The sequence below is a fragment of the Rutilus rutilus genome (assembly GCF_951802725.1).
Source record: "Rutilus rutilus genome assembly, chromosome: 2".
NCBI lineage: Eukaryota > Metazoa > Chordata > Actinopteri > Cypriniformes > Leuciscidae > Rutilus > Rutilus rutilus.
This window is the reverse complement of record NC_140210.1, coordinates 29753488-29767816: the sequence shown is the minus strand read 5'-3', so window position 1 is coordinate 29767816 and position 14329 is coordinate 29753488. Positions and strand designations below refer to the sequence as shown.

At 44.4% G+C, this 14329-nt stretch overlaps 1 protein-coding gene across 1 annotated transcript in view; it reads right to left on the bottom strand.

Annotated features, from left to right (window-relative positions):
* Positions 1 to 14115, bottom strand: part of dhrsx (dehydrogenase/reductase (SDR family) X-linked) — a 76211-nt gene extending 62096 nt beyond the window's left edge. The window contains exon 1 of the mRNA XM_084395623.1: positions 13703 to 14115. The gene's annotated coding sequence lies outside the window, so the exon portion shown is untranslated. The remainder of the gene's footprint in view (positions 1 to 13702) is intronic.
* Positions 14116 to 14329: the final 214 nt, after the last annotated feature.

Genomic DNA, 14329 nt, shown 5'->3' with positions numbered 1-14329 from the left:
GGCTTGAAGAACACAGATAAACACAGATCATTGCAATCGTGTTTATTGTCTTCCTATTTCGTTAGTCAAAACGTCTCTATCTGCATGTTATTCAGCTGTAGATATCTGATGTCCATATAAGGGATTTCCTGGGCGTCCTCTGGCCTCCATGAACTAAACATAAATTACATGAGAGTGTTTAGCGCTCCATATTGCTAACATCGCCTCATTTTGGATAAAAATAGAAAACTATCTAGGCTACTAAATTACTTTGTAATGTAGTAACTTGAGGAGTTCTCTTACGAGAGTTCTCTCGTACTGCGTCTTAGCTAAGACGCTGCGGGAAAAGTCTCTTTTCACGAATATTGAAGCAAAAAATTATCCTTAATTTTAATATTTGTAAAACGCATTTGCAACAGTATGCAGCCATAGGCAAGACGGCTCGTTTGCTCATTGGCTGTTCTACTAGCAAATGCATAAGCCTATCGAGCGCAGGCTGATGCAACATCAGGCCAATGAGGCCACTTCCCGCCGACGCGGGCGTGGCCTCGCCCTATAAAGGTAGCTCGAAAAGGCTGACTCACTTGATTTTTCACCTCTTCAGCGAACCTCTCACATCGCTGGATCTCGGATAGAAGCAAGCGTCGTCTGAGTGCAAGCACATCAGCGGGACGAGCCATCTGAAGTCGCTGGCCTTCGCCGCCTTCCACTGCCGTACCTGCTGCGCTTTCCGGCGCTCATATCCTTTTTCTGTTCCTCTGTGTGTGTGTGTGTTCGCCCTGCGACACACACTCGTAAAAGAGCTCGCATCTTTTTAAAGATGCCTTCCTGCGGCTCGTGCCGAGCCCCACTCAGCGAGGGAGACCGTCATGTCATCTGTGTCTCCTGCCTGGGTGAAGATCATGCAGCGCTCGCGCTCGCTGACGGCGGCTGCCCTCACTGCGAGCTTATGCCTATGGTGACTCTGCGGACTCGCCTGGCAGTATTCTCCGAGCCTGCACTCCCCGCCGCGTTGCCGCGCCGTAAAAAGCGCCGCTCCCAGCGGATTCCGGAGTCCTCTACAGCCCGACCGAGCTCGCCGGAGCGCCCGCTCGCTTCGCCGGCCTCGCCTGTATCACTTCCTGATGCTCAGCGCCCGCAGTCTGCCGCCGCTTCATCAGAGGAAGTCGATTTCAAAGCCGCGTCGGGGGATGAGGACACGTGCTCTCTGTTAGCTTCGGGCAGCGGCGATTGGTCGAGCTCTGAGGATCTCGCGCTCGCTGCTCGTAAGCCTAGCAGACGAGCTAACATCGAGAAGGAGTTGATGCGAGTGCTCTCGCTGGCCGCGACGAGTCTCGGCCTCGAGTGGTTTGCACCAGCACCTCCCTCTCGTACCCGGCTGGATGGTAGCTTCCTTCCCGGTGAGCATGCTTCTCCTGAGTCTAAGCCCGCCCCCTTTCTTCCTGAGCTTCATGAAGAAGTGGCAAAGGCCTGAACGCTCCCTTCTCAGCACGAACTCGTTCGTCTGTTTCTCCAGCATTCTCCGCTCTGGACGATGCTAAAAACAGAGGCTACCAGTCACTTCCGCCGGTGGAACAGGCGATAGCGACGCACCTTTGTCCGCCCTCTGCTGGACGGCGGACGAAACCAGTGTTGCCATCCAAAGCCTGCCGCACGACGTCATCGCTGCTCGCGCGAATCTTTTCCGCTGCTGGGCAGGCTGCGTCTGCACTACACACCATGGCCACGCTGCAGATTTTCCAGGGAGATCTCCTCCGTAAATTGGACGAGATGGGACCTGATGCAATCTGCCTCGCGGATTTGAGAAGCGCTTCGGATCTCACCCTTCGCGCTACTAAGTCTGCCGCTCAAGCTATGGGACGTGTTATGGCTTCCGCCACTGTGGCTGAAAGACATCTGTGGCTGACGTTTTCAGACATGGCCGAGTCTGAGCGCACCGCGTTCCTCGACGCCCCGCTGAATCCCACTGGCCTCTTCGGATCCTCTGTCAATGAGTTCATAGAGAGATTCGCAGAGGACCAGAAAGCGTCGCAAGCCTTTAAGCACTTCCTGCCGAAGCGCTCCAGTTCTGCAGCGAGTCGTGCTAAGCCGACCCAGCGGAGCTCTCAGCCACAGCCCCCTCCTCCTGCTGCGTCATCACGACAGCAACGCAGCGCGAGACCTCGCTCTCGCTCTACCAGCCGTCGCCCCGCGCCGCGTGGTCCACGGCAGAGGATTGTGGTGAAACCGGAAGCCCCGAACACATCCTAGCACGCCTAGGAAAGCGCCGGTGTACGAGTCCCGCTGCGGCCGGGCTCACACCCAAGCGCGCCGCTGTTTCAGTTCCAGGTACTGCGACTGTCTCAGCGTCTTATGCAACGCGCAAGCCCGTACAGTTGCCCGCTTGCCTGCACACAAAAGCCGTTTTCACGGCTACCCAGATATATCCCATAAAGAGTGTATTTTCTGGTGTCCCGGCCACGGCCGATGGTGCTATAAATGTAACGCTGATGCCCACTATTCAGTGCCCATCCGTACACACAAGCACAGCCCTTCACACAGGGCTCGCGCCCATAAAATCGGCTCAAGTCGATCGCGCGCACTGCATAGTAGACGTGCCCACTCCTCAGTGCACACGAACACTATGCCACGCACGTCTGACGGTTTCTGTAAAAACGAAACCTGTGCACGTTCGCTCTGCTCAGACAGACAACGCGCCAAAAGTAGTAAAGGTGCGCGCTTCCAGCCCACATTTACTCACAGACGATATGAGTCCCACGGGACCCGCTCAGCCCTCCCTCACTCAGCTAAGCGCCATAGCGGGGTCGAGGACGAGCGCTCTGCCCGCTGTCATCAGCGCGCCCCACGCCTTGAATGCCACAGACATAACGCCTGTGTTACAGCACACCGAAGCGCTTCCGTTGCTCAGCCAACAGAGTGCGCTTCGCATCCAACCCTTAGCCATCCATGCAGATGCATGGGCAGCGCTTCCAGGGGTTTCGGAATGGGTGCTAAGCATTATAAAGAGAGGCTACTCGCTACAGTTTTATCGACGCCCTCCCCGCTTTACGGCGCGTGTCGAAACTACGGTGAATTCGGAAGTAGCACACCTACTCCGAGCCGAAATTTCAAAACTGATGAGCAAAGGGGCTATAGAGCCTGTATCTCATGCTCAAAGCGAACGGGGGCTGTACAGCAGATACTTTCTGGTTCCCAAAAAAGACGGGGGCTGCAGACCCATACTGGATCTGAGACAGCTGAACAAAGCATTAGTGAAACGCAGTTTCAGAATGCTTACGACCAGGAAAATCCTCGCGCATATTCGCGAAGGAGACTGGTTCATGTCAATAGATCTGAAGGACGCGTATTTTCAAATACAGATAGCGTCACGTCACAGGCAATACTTGAGATTCGCCTTCGACGGTCAGACATACCAGTATACAGTCCTGCCATTCGGTCTGTCCCTAGCACCTCGCACATTTACGAAGTGCATGGACGCAGCGCTCGCCCCTCTCAGACTCAGAGGCATGCGAGTGCTGAACTATTTGGACGACTGGCTGATTCTGGCTCATTCACGATCAGAGCTCGTGGAGCACAGGACCATGTTACTCGATCACCTCGAGAAACTCGGTCTCAGAGTCAATTGGACGAAGAGTTCACTGAACCCCAGTCAAACGATTTCGTTTTTGGGCATAGTTCTGGACTCACAGTCTATGACGGCGCGGCTGTCGCCACAGCGCGCGCTCGGCTTTCAGCGTGCAGCGAGATCTCTCCGCTGCGACGCGTCCTTCCCGCTCAAAACGTTTCAGAAGATGCTAGGTCTCATGGCCTCAGCATCGCCAGTTCTTCAGCTGGGCCTGCTCCGCATGCGCCCCCTACAGTTCTGGCTGAAAGCGCGGGTACCACGCAGAGCGTGGACTTCTGGTCGACTGCGCCTCAAGGTCAACCAGAGCTGCGTTACAGCTCTAGAACCTTGGACGGTGAACGACTGGTACCAAACAGGTGCAAGCCTGGGGACTTCCTCGAGAGTGAGAGTGGTGTCTACGGACGCCTCCACCTCGGGATGGGGAGCGCTGCTCGAGGGCAGACCGTTATATGGCCTGTGGTCAGAACGGGAAAAGCTCCGACACATGAACTGTCTGGAAATGCTGGCAGTAGAAAACGCGCTGATGCGTTTTCGTCCCCATATCAAGGGCCATCATGTCTTAGTCCGTTCGGACAACATGTCTGTGGTGTCCTACATAAATCGCCAGGGCGGTCTCAGATCCCGAGATCTGTACAGGTTGGCGGAACGCCTCCTGGTATGGGCTCAGCACAACTTGCGCTCGCTGAAAGCAGCTCATGTGCCTGGGATACAGAATGTGGGTCCAGACAGGCTGTCCAGGAACAACATTCCCGCGGGCGAATGGTCTCTACACCCACAAACAGTCCAGCTGCTGTGGGAGAGATTTGGCAGAGCGGAAGTGGACCTCTTCGCGTCCAGCGAAAACGCTCACTGCCCCGCGTTCTTTTCCAAGAGCGAAAGCGCGCTGTCCCAGAGGTGGCCGCGCTGCCCGCTCTATGCTTTTCCCCCCGTCTCCCTCCTTCCAGAGGTGATAGAACGAGTGAGGGAAACGAAATGCTCAGTGCTGCTTGTAGCACCACTCTGGAGGAACCAACCCTGGTTTCCAGAGCTGATCAGTTGGCAGACACTGCCCCATGGCCGGTGCCATTGAGAAGGGACCTTCTCTCGCAGGCCAGGGGCTCGATTTGGCACCCTCAACCGAAGTTGTGGGCCCTACACGTGTGGGCTCTCAACGGTTACCCGCTGATTTCTCAGTAGGAGTGCTAAATACTATCACTCAGGCTAGAGCACCGTCGACTCGACGGCTCTATGCCTCAAAGTGGTCGGTATTCTCCAGTTGGTGTGTGGCTCGGGGATGCTCACCCCTCGACTGTGAGATAACGGAGGTTCTCTCCTTCCTTCAAGAGCTGTTGGATAAGGGCAGAGCCCCATCCACGCTCAAAGTATATGTGGCGGCTATCGCAGCGTTCGCTGAGACAACGCTCGGTCAGTCGATAGGAAGGAACGATTTGGTCATCCGCTTCCTCAGGGGAGCTAGGAGACTGAACCCTCCCAGACCCCCGTCGGTCCCTGTTTGGGACCTCTCTACGGTCCTGGAGGCCATGAAAGGTCCCCCTTTCGAGCCCATCCAGACGATTAGTCTCAAACATCTGTCATTTAAGACAGTGTTTTTGCTGGCCCTTGCTTCAGTGAAGCGCATAGGGGACCTGCACGCGCTCTCGGTGAGCTCGTCGTGTCTGGAGTTTGGGCCTAGTGACTCGAGAGTCATACTCAAACCTAGGCACGGCTATGTGCCGAAATCCCTCAACACGCCGTTTCGGGCTCAGGTTATATCCCTGTCCGCCCTGCCGGTGTTAGAAGAGGAAGGAGACTTGAGCTCTCTCTGCCCTGTCAGGGTTTTAAGAGCCTATGTGTCTCGCTCTGCTGCCTTTAGACAGACTGAGCAACTATTTGTCTCGTTCAGTGGACGTTCCAAGGGAATGGCTGTTTCGAAACAAAGCCTATCCAGATGGATAGTTGACGCCATAGCGTTAGCATACACCTCCAGAGGTCTTCAGTGCCCGCTGGGTGTCAGAGCGCACTCCACGAGAGGCGTTGCCTCTTCGTGGGCCTGGTCTAGTGGGATATCTCTACATGATATTTGTATGGCGGCAGGCTGGGCCTCGCCGTCTACATTTATCAGGTTTTATAACCTCGAGGTTCCCGCTTTGCAGGCTAAGCTGTTATCGGTGTAATTGAACACTGAGAATGCAAGCACAGTGCGTTACTACTATCTTACGGGCAGTTTACGTAAGACCCATATTCCCACTTTAGTCAAGGGTGTCTTGTCTAAGTGATGTCTTATATTGCGTCTGCGGACGCAGCCACATATCAGAACGGAGAGTTCCTCCTCCTGTTCTAGGACTCTATGTGAGTCCCTCTGGTGATTGTGCACTGTAAATCCTGGATCCGCCTCCAGGTTTATGGTTGTTAATCCCTGCACGCACGGCGTCTTACATTGGGTTCCCGCAGCGTCTTAGCTAAGACGCAGTACGAGAGAACTCTCGTAAGAGAACGTACTCGGTTACTAACGTAACCTCGGTTCTCTCTAGTAGAGGGAACGAGTACTGCGTTCCTTGCCGTGCGTACGATTCACTTTGGTTCGCTTCTTCGTTGAAATAAATCAAGTGAGTCAGCCTTTTCGAGCTACCTTTATAGGGCGAGGCCACGCCCGCGTCGGCGGGAAGTGGCCTCATTGGCCTGATGTTGCATCAGCCTGCGCTCGATAGGCTTATGCATTTGCTAGTAGAACAGCCAATGAGCAAACGAGCCGTCTTGCCTATGGCTGCATACTGTTGCAAATGCGTTTTACAAATATTAAAATTAAGGATAATTTTTTGCTTCAATATTCGTGAAAAGACACTTTTCCCGCAGCGTCTTAGCTAAGACGCAGTACTCGTTCCCTCTACTAGAGAGAACCGAGGTTACGTTAGTAACCGAGTACGTTTTTAAGCAAACTACTTACTCTTACTTGAGTCATATTGTTTTTCAATTCTACTAGTATTCAAGTAAATTATTTCTTAAGTAGCAATAGCCTACTTTTACTTAAGTCAATTTTTTTAGTAGGCTACTCTGTCCACCACTGTCTAATACACACACACACTTATTTTTATGTGTGTGTGTGTGTGTGAGAGAGAGAGAGAGAGCACTTGTCCAACTCCAGACATAAAACCTGATGGAGTTGACATCTGACAATGTAATATTTTTCCACCTTAACCAGATGTTGTACAGTGAAGTGGAGGTTCCCCCCTCCCACAACTATTTATAGAAACTATTACACTGGGAAGACTGAGCTGACATGTCAAGGCTGCGACCGCAGAGACTTCAACATTGTTTGTATAAAATATAAAAAAATAGAAAACTTCCAGGACCATGTGTCCTACCGTAAGATCCACAATGAGCAGGAAATAGGAAAGGGTTCCGAGTTAAAGATGGCCATGACATTGTCTGATTTATACAAACATTCTACACAAAGTGAGGACAACTTTGATAGGCATTTTTTATTAAAAATATAATTCAAGATTTACTTGTTTGTATTGTTTGATATATTACAGATCTCTGCCTTTCAATTTAAATGTACATTTTTGATATTGTTGCATTTTTAAACACTTTGTTTGGCAGTTTTACATTGTGACCTCATGCTGAGGTCAGGTTAAATTACATGTATTTTCCAAGTAGAGCATGTGTAACCCCTCAACCAGGTCCTACTCACCCCGCTCTGTGAGGAACCTGGGTCTCCAGCGAGGGAGCCAGGCACTCTTAACAAGGAGGCTAAAAACTGCAGCTTCTAGCATCCGTCGCTAGAGCGCCTCTTGAGATCAGGGGAGTGAGGCTTTTACTTGCACAGCTCTTGACTCTGTTACACCTTTACAGTATTTAAAATAATACTAACAAAATAATTTTAAAACAAAAGCAATGAACGTCCTGAGCATCCATATTTCCTTTGGATGTAACTTCTTTTTAAGTATTTTTATTTTGATGAATTTCTTTCTTTTTAACATAAAGCGGGCTTTTGTGTGTTTTGTCCCTTATCTCAAGAATCAGTGATTAGTGACAATATGTATTGTGTATAGTTCACCCAAAATAAAAATTACTGTGTGATATATATATATTTTTTTTACTCTACATTGAACTACTATTTGCGTTGAGCCTTAGCAAATCACAACAAAAAAATATGTCCATCGCGACAAACAGGGAGCAAAGTGGTCTTCAGTTGTGACAGTCTTTGTTGAATCTTGCTTAAGCAAGAAAAAAGTGATCTCAAGGATCATTAGAGAGGGAAAAAAAGTCAAAAATTGTAACAGTTAAAAATATCAAAAAATCATATTCAATTCAGGTTAAACCACAGGAAATAGCAAGTATTCAAAGTAATCATGTTTGAGCCTCTCAAACTGACAGAGGACCAAAAACAGCACCACCTTTCCAGATTACAAGAAGTAACAAGACTCAATTAGTCATAGTCCTGGTAATGCCAAATGTCTTATGTTACCAGTAAAAAGTCCTACATTATTTTAAATATATCTAGTCAGTGACAGAGTGCATGTATATTCATCTTAAATAATTCTGTATTTTTAACTTCAGAATCATTCATATTTTTATTCTGGTGTCCCCATTGTCTTGTGCATTGGGTTGCCAGCACCAAGTCCAAGCCTATTCATTTTACACCTACAATGCAATATAAAATGTAGCATTTTAATCAACAGTACATTTTTTGTTAACCTTTTATCATATGTCTTGGAGTATTGCAATAATATGGTATCGTGATATGTATCGAATTGTGACATGAGGGTATCGTTACACACACACACACAGAGAGAGAGAGAGAGAGAGAGAGAGAGAGAGAGAAACACACGCCAAAAAAGTCTATGATTGGATCATTGTTGTAGTGATCATTATGTTTCTAGTATTATGTTGTATGTTTGGCAGCAGTTCTTCTAACCCTAATTGTGTAGCTTTTCATTTCTTAAACAACCATGCAGGAAGACACATCATGGCCATATTCCAGAATGACATCAGGAGTCCTGACCTTAAATTCATTGAAAGTCTTTGGGATGTGCTGGAGGAGACTTTACAGAGTGCTTGACTCTTGCATTGTCAATATAAGATCTTGACCAAAATTGATGCACCTCTTGATACAAATAAATGTTGTGATGTTATTTCCATCAGGAGGTGCATACTATTTGGTAACTTGGTAAACTGGTAAATTATTGGCGAGTAACAAACTGTCTAAATATGTTCACCATTTCTGTATACTGTATAAACGATATATAATTGCATCTCAGTAAGATATGTCAACATTTGAACCGATTTTAAAGTTTTTTTTTTTTTCATTCATTTTTACATTTGTGTCATTAGACTTAGAGTAAGTTGAAACCCAATACTTTCATTTAAAAGTGTAATTTAGCAATATACCTCAGTAAATCAGTACAATTGGCAGTAAATTATTAACTAATTCTCCCTAATTCTTCCCATTTTTTTATTTATTTTTATTTTTTAATTCTTCCTAATTTTAACTTTTACAATTTTCTTTCTAAAAAAGCCTATTGCTATATGTTAGGAAAGTCTTCCAGTTTTGTGGAATTGCACACACAAGAACCACTTCTAGTTAGGCAGCTATAATTACTGCACACCAGACAATTTGGCTATTACATTTTTAAGTTCAGCATGATTTAGATTTGTAAATGTTTTGTAACATTATGAATGTCTTTGCTGCCACTTTTGATCAAATTTTGATCAATTTAATTTGATAAGAAATGCAGCCTTGGTGAGCAAGAGGTTCCATATTTTAAAGTTAGATAGATAGATAGATAGATATTAATTACATTTAATTCAAATTAAAAGGTCAGATGTTATCGCTTCCATGGAATTACACAAGATGTACTTTTGGAACATTTTCAAATCTTGCTGGATAACATGGGCTTTACTTGTGAAGTTGCCAGCTCACCAGCTTAAGTTCTGCTGTCATTACAGCAGAAGGAGGACAAAATAATCCTAAAACGTTCTGAAATTCGTGTGAAATGTTTTCACTAAAAAAATATTATGTGGATAGTGTAATTTGTCATGAAAATAGTATTGTATTAGGAAAAAAAAATATATTTTTATTAGTGGTCTCAGACCATATCTGTGTATATTTTGTAGACTGACCGACCAGTTAGTAATCAAAAGCCATAAGTCATTTTGACTGCAAACTATGTACTAACAGACATAAAAACATGATTTTTTTTTTTTTTTTTTGCATTTACAGTATGACGAAATGAAGAATCTCTGACTGTTCAAAGTCAGTACCACTGTTCTACATCCTCGGCACATGCTGATTTTTTTTTCTGTTGGGAGCAAACAGCCATTTATGTAGCCTACTGTCATTCAAGGGCGATGTGTGCCATGAAAACGCCTCAAGAGACAGGAACACAAACCTGGGGCTCAGCTTTGGTGCAGTGACAGCAGGTTGTGGAGAATCCTTGATGTTTGACTAGTACTATGTAAACAGACATTTTCTGGAAGTGCTCTCAGGCCATACAAGAATGGATTTTGTCTGAGAAGAAGAGGCTGGATGTCTCAAACTGTGGAAACTGAGTACCAGGGATTTTTTTCTTTTTATAATTTAGCCTACGCTTTGACCTGTTGCTGAATTTTTATAACGTATGAGAAATCAGGGAAAAAATTGGAAAATGCTGTAAATGGGTCAGGTGATAACACAGCTTGCTTTCCCACACCAGCACTCAAGATTTGTCCTCACTGGTTAAATCAATACCACTGATCAAAAGAGAAAACTTCTAATAATTACATGTCAGTGTGACCTGAGGATCTCCTATCTTGTTTCTCTCTCTGCTTGTCTTCATCACTTTCAGCAGACATGTTGCTTTATCCCAGGGAGTTTGCTTCCCCCTGAGCATGTTCTAACACTGACCTGAATCCCTACTCACAGTCGTTCCTTTCCAGAAGTGCTAAGCCTCCAGAAAAACATCCACTCACGCATAAACTCAGTCTCTCCCTCTCTCTCTCCTTCTTTTCCACTTACTCTGGATGCTGGATAGCAAAACAGCTGTTGTATTTTCCCCTTCAGAGTTTGTTTGTATCTACTGACTCCATGTCAGAATGCATTCAGAACAACAGGAGCTCCAACCCTCCCCCATCTCTCTCTCTCTCTCTCTCTCTCTCTCTCTCTCTCTCTCTCTCTCTCTCTCTCTCTCTCTCTCTCTCTCCAGTTCCCCTGTTCCAAGAACAGTCGTGTAATTTGTAACTACAGTTGTGTAATTTGCACACATGGAGTATATAGTTGGCATTCAGAGCATGAGTGAGGGATAGTTCAGCCAAAAATGAAAATTCTTCCATCATTTACCTTCGCTAGACCTTTGTTCATCTTCGAAATTCAAATTCAGATATTTGTTAAGGAACCTGAGAGGTTCTTTTCGCTCCATTCAAAGTGCAAGTAACCAAAACTTAGAAGCTCCAAAAAGATCATAAAAGCACCATAGAAGTAATCTGTATTAATCGAGAGGTTTAATTGTCAAGAGATACGATCGCTTTATATGATGAACAGATTTACTTTTATTTAAACAATGATCGACACACATACATAGAGCACATTGCAAATGGTAAACATGAAAACTGAAATTAGCACATTTTATGTTTACTATATATGATTTGCTTTATGTATGAATGCTTATATGTACAGTGATAAAAGCATAAATTAAATTTGTTCATCATGTAAAGCAATCATATCTCCTACATAAAATAACGCAATACTTGCAAGTACTCATTCATGTGGTTTCCGACACCTTTATGACCTTTTTTGGTCTTGTAAGTTTTTATTAAACTTTTAATGGAGGGGCAGAATTGTCTCAGGTTTCATTATTTATTTATTTATTTATTCACTTATTTATCTGTGTTTCGAAGATTAACCACAGTCTCATGATGGGTTTGTTACAACATTAGAATGAGTTTTAATTTTTGGGTGAACTATCCCTTTAATCCGTTCAGATTTGAATTATATTCAAGGGACACAAACAAAATAGGACCATGCTTTATTTTTGCTTACATTACTAATGCATTTCATTAATTATGACTTAACTATCTATTTCATGTCACCGGCTTCAAACTGTTTTAATAGTTTTTATTTTAAGGATGTAAGGTGTTATATTTATCGTTAGGCTATATGTCCTTGCCACATTTATTTGTTTGTATTTTTGTGATATGGCATATAGTTTGACTTAGCAGCAATGGACACTATGGACAGCAGGCTTAACAAATAAGTGTGGTCATTTTGTAATGAATTGTGAATGTCAGTGACTTCCTCACCATTCTATTGTCTTTCTCTTGCACACATATATATCAAATGCATCCTACATTCAATACATTTTTAGTATTCTTATGAGTTTTTATTCAAGTCTAATGATTTTATATTCTGAACATAAACATCTTGAGACATCATCAACAAACACAGTGAAATCTGGGTTAACTAGCAACTAATCTGCCCTCTATTTGTCCTTCAGATAGGAAATGTAAAGGACTCTTTGAGTTCCGTCGGTATAGCAGATCACATCAATGCCACTGATCTGGGTCTAGCGGTTATTTCTCAAGCTCACTTGCAATGGCCTCAGTTCGAGGGCAAATTGGCAGTTGGACGCACTCATGATGCGCTATGGTGACTGTGCTGACACTTGAGATTCTTCTCACGTTCAGAGTGGAGTATTTAATCGGTGAGTCACTATATGCTCTTGGGGTGAAATTGTAGCCGGTTTGCAAAAGAAGAAATATATTTAAATCTATATGAGCAGTGGAAAAGATAATGCAATATTAAAGCATTATATAAATATGCACGTTGCTTTTAGTCTATACATTAGTGACTAAAAAACGATGAAATATAAAGGCATCTGAAGCTGTAGCATTGAGTTTTTATTGAATCTCTGCATAACGAACGGTTGAAGGCACGAACCAAATTCCAAACGCTCTCGCATCACAAGCGCACAAAAGGCGTACCACAGGTTTCTATGGCAAGCCGTTTTAACGTTTATTTCGTAAACCCAAATCGTCTATTTTAATGTTTCTAACTATCCATTAGATGGTAGGCTACATATGTATATATTGTTACTAGTGTCTCAAAAATGGGTTCTAGTAGCCTAAATAAATCTCTATAGCTGAAATAGATAGGCTAGTGACTATAGATAGTTAGGCTATAGGTAGGCTACTACCTAAACATTTGTATAGTTACTAGTAAAACTGCAATAGGTAGCAGCAACAATTGAAATACACACTATTATGTGAATAGCTGATAGATAATTAAATATAATGCTTCAATGAAAAAAAAAAAAAAAAAAAAAAAAAAACTGCAAGCAATTTGTTGCCACTGACAGTGGAATCGTTGCTGTAAGATATGACTGGTAGCAAAGGAATGACAATTTGAATATATATATATAGCCCTACTAGTGAGTATTGGAATACGAGTGAAATAAAATATACTTGTTGTTAATACTGGATTACTCATTAGACAAACACTATAGATTAACAAAAATAGATGAAATGAATGCATGTTACATAGGCTTGCCATAGGATTCCATAAACTTCCAGTGCGATTAACTGGTGTAAGATATTTGCTTTAGTGTATCATAATACAACAGACGAAAGGAGAGGCATACACTCTTCGCATTATAAGCTGATGGCACTCAACAGATATCATGCTTTAAAAACAATTGAGAGCCCTTGGTATCATATCTGTGCCAACTTTTCTGGGTAATTTTTGCTCACAGTGCAGCGGTATCTGCTCTCTGTCTATGTGGGAAAGAAAGAACTGAATTCATGAAAGGTGATTTAGTCCTTTGCATAGGCTATTTTGAGAAAAGTTATTTTATCATAAATGGCAGAAAATTTCAATTTAAACGATGGATGGGATAATATAGGGTTCCTTGACTCCCCGATTTCAGGTTAGTTTAAAAGCTTAAAATTGGACATGTAAAATAATTTCAACTGGTGCGTCCACATTACCAGGTGGAAGGAAAGCAGGTCTTTGCGATGGTTACCGACAGCCAGTGAAGCGCAACACGTTAGTGGAAAAGGACAGTCTATCCTTTATTCAAATTATAACTGCTGTCCACCTCTAAATCTCATTCCTGGAGTTAAACTGGTTAGTCACAAGGCACTTACCAGAGTCACCCTTTGCTCCCTTGTTGAACAGTGCCAATGCTGGGACACCCGGAGCATGTCCTTAAAGACGCATCCAATAATGTCAATCAAATTCCGTGATCACAATCCACATCTCGACATATATACCATAATATCACGTACAAAATGAGCAGGATCGCAAAAATAAACAGTGCAACTAGTATTGCTTTGGTGACTGGGGATATTAAAGACTGCATGATACCGGCGAGCTGGAGAAAAGCACCGTGAGCGCAATGAAGATGGATACGCGTTCAGGCGCCAACAGCGTCCGATCCGGTCCGTATCTGCATTGGTGCGTGCCGAGTGGGGAACCTAGAGTGAAACGAGAGTGAAACGCGTGGCACTTCAAAAACATGACACGCGAAAGAGCGCTGCCTCATCCATTGGTGATCTCCCACACCATTTGCGCAAGGGGGCACAATAGGCTACTCCGAGGTCCCTTCAGGATACCCCTCATCCAATACTGCTCGCTCAAATGATAGGCTGTGTTAAAGCATATGTTAAAATAAAATAATCATTCAAAGGCTAGCCTATATATATATATAAAAAATAAAATAAAAAAAAACAGTCCTTTATTAAATACGTATTTTATATGTAGTCAGTTGCGTT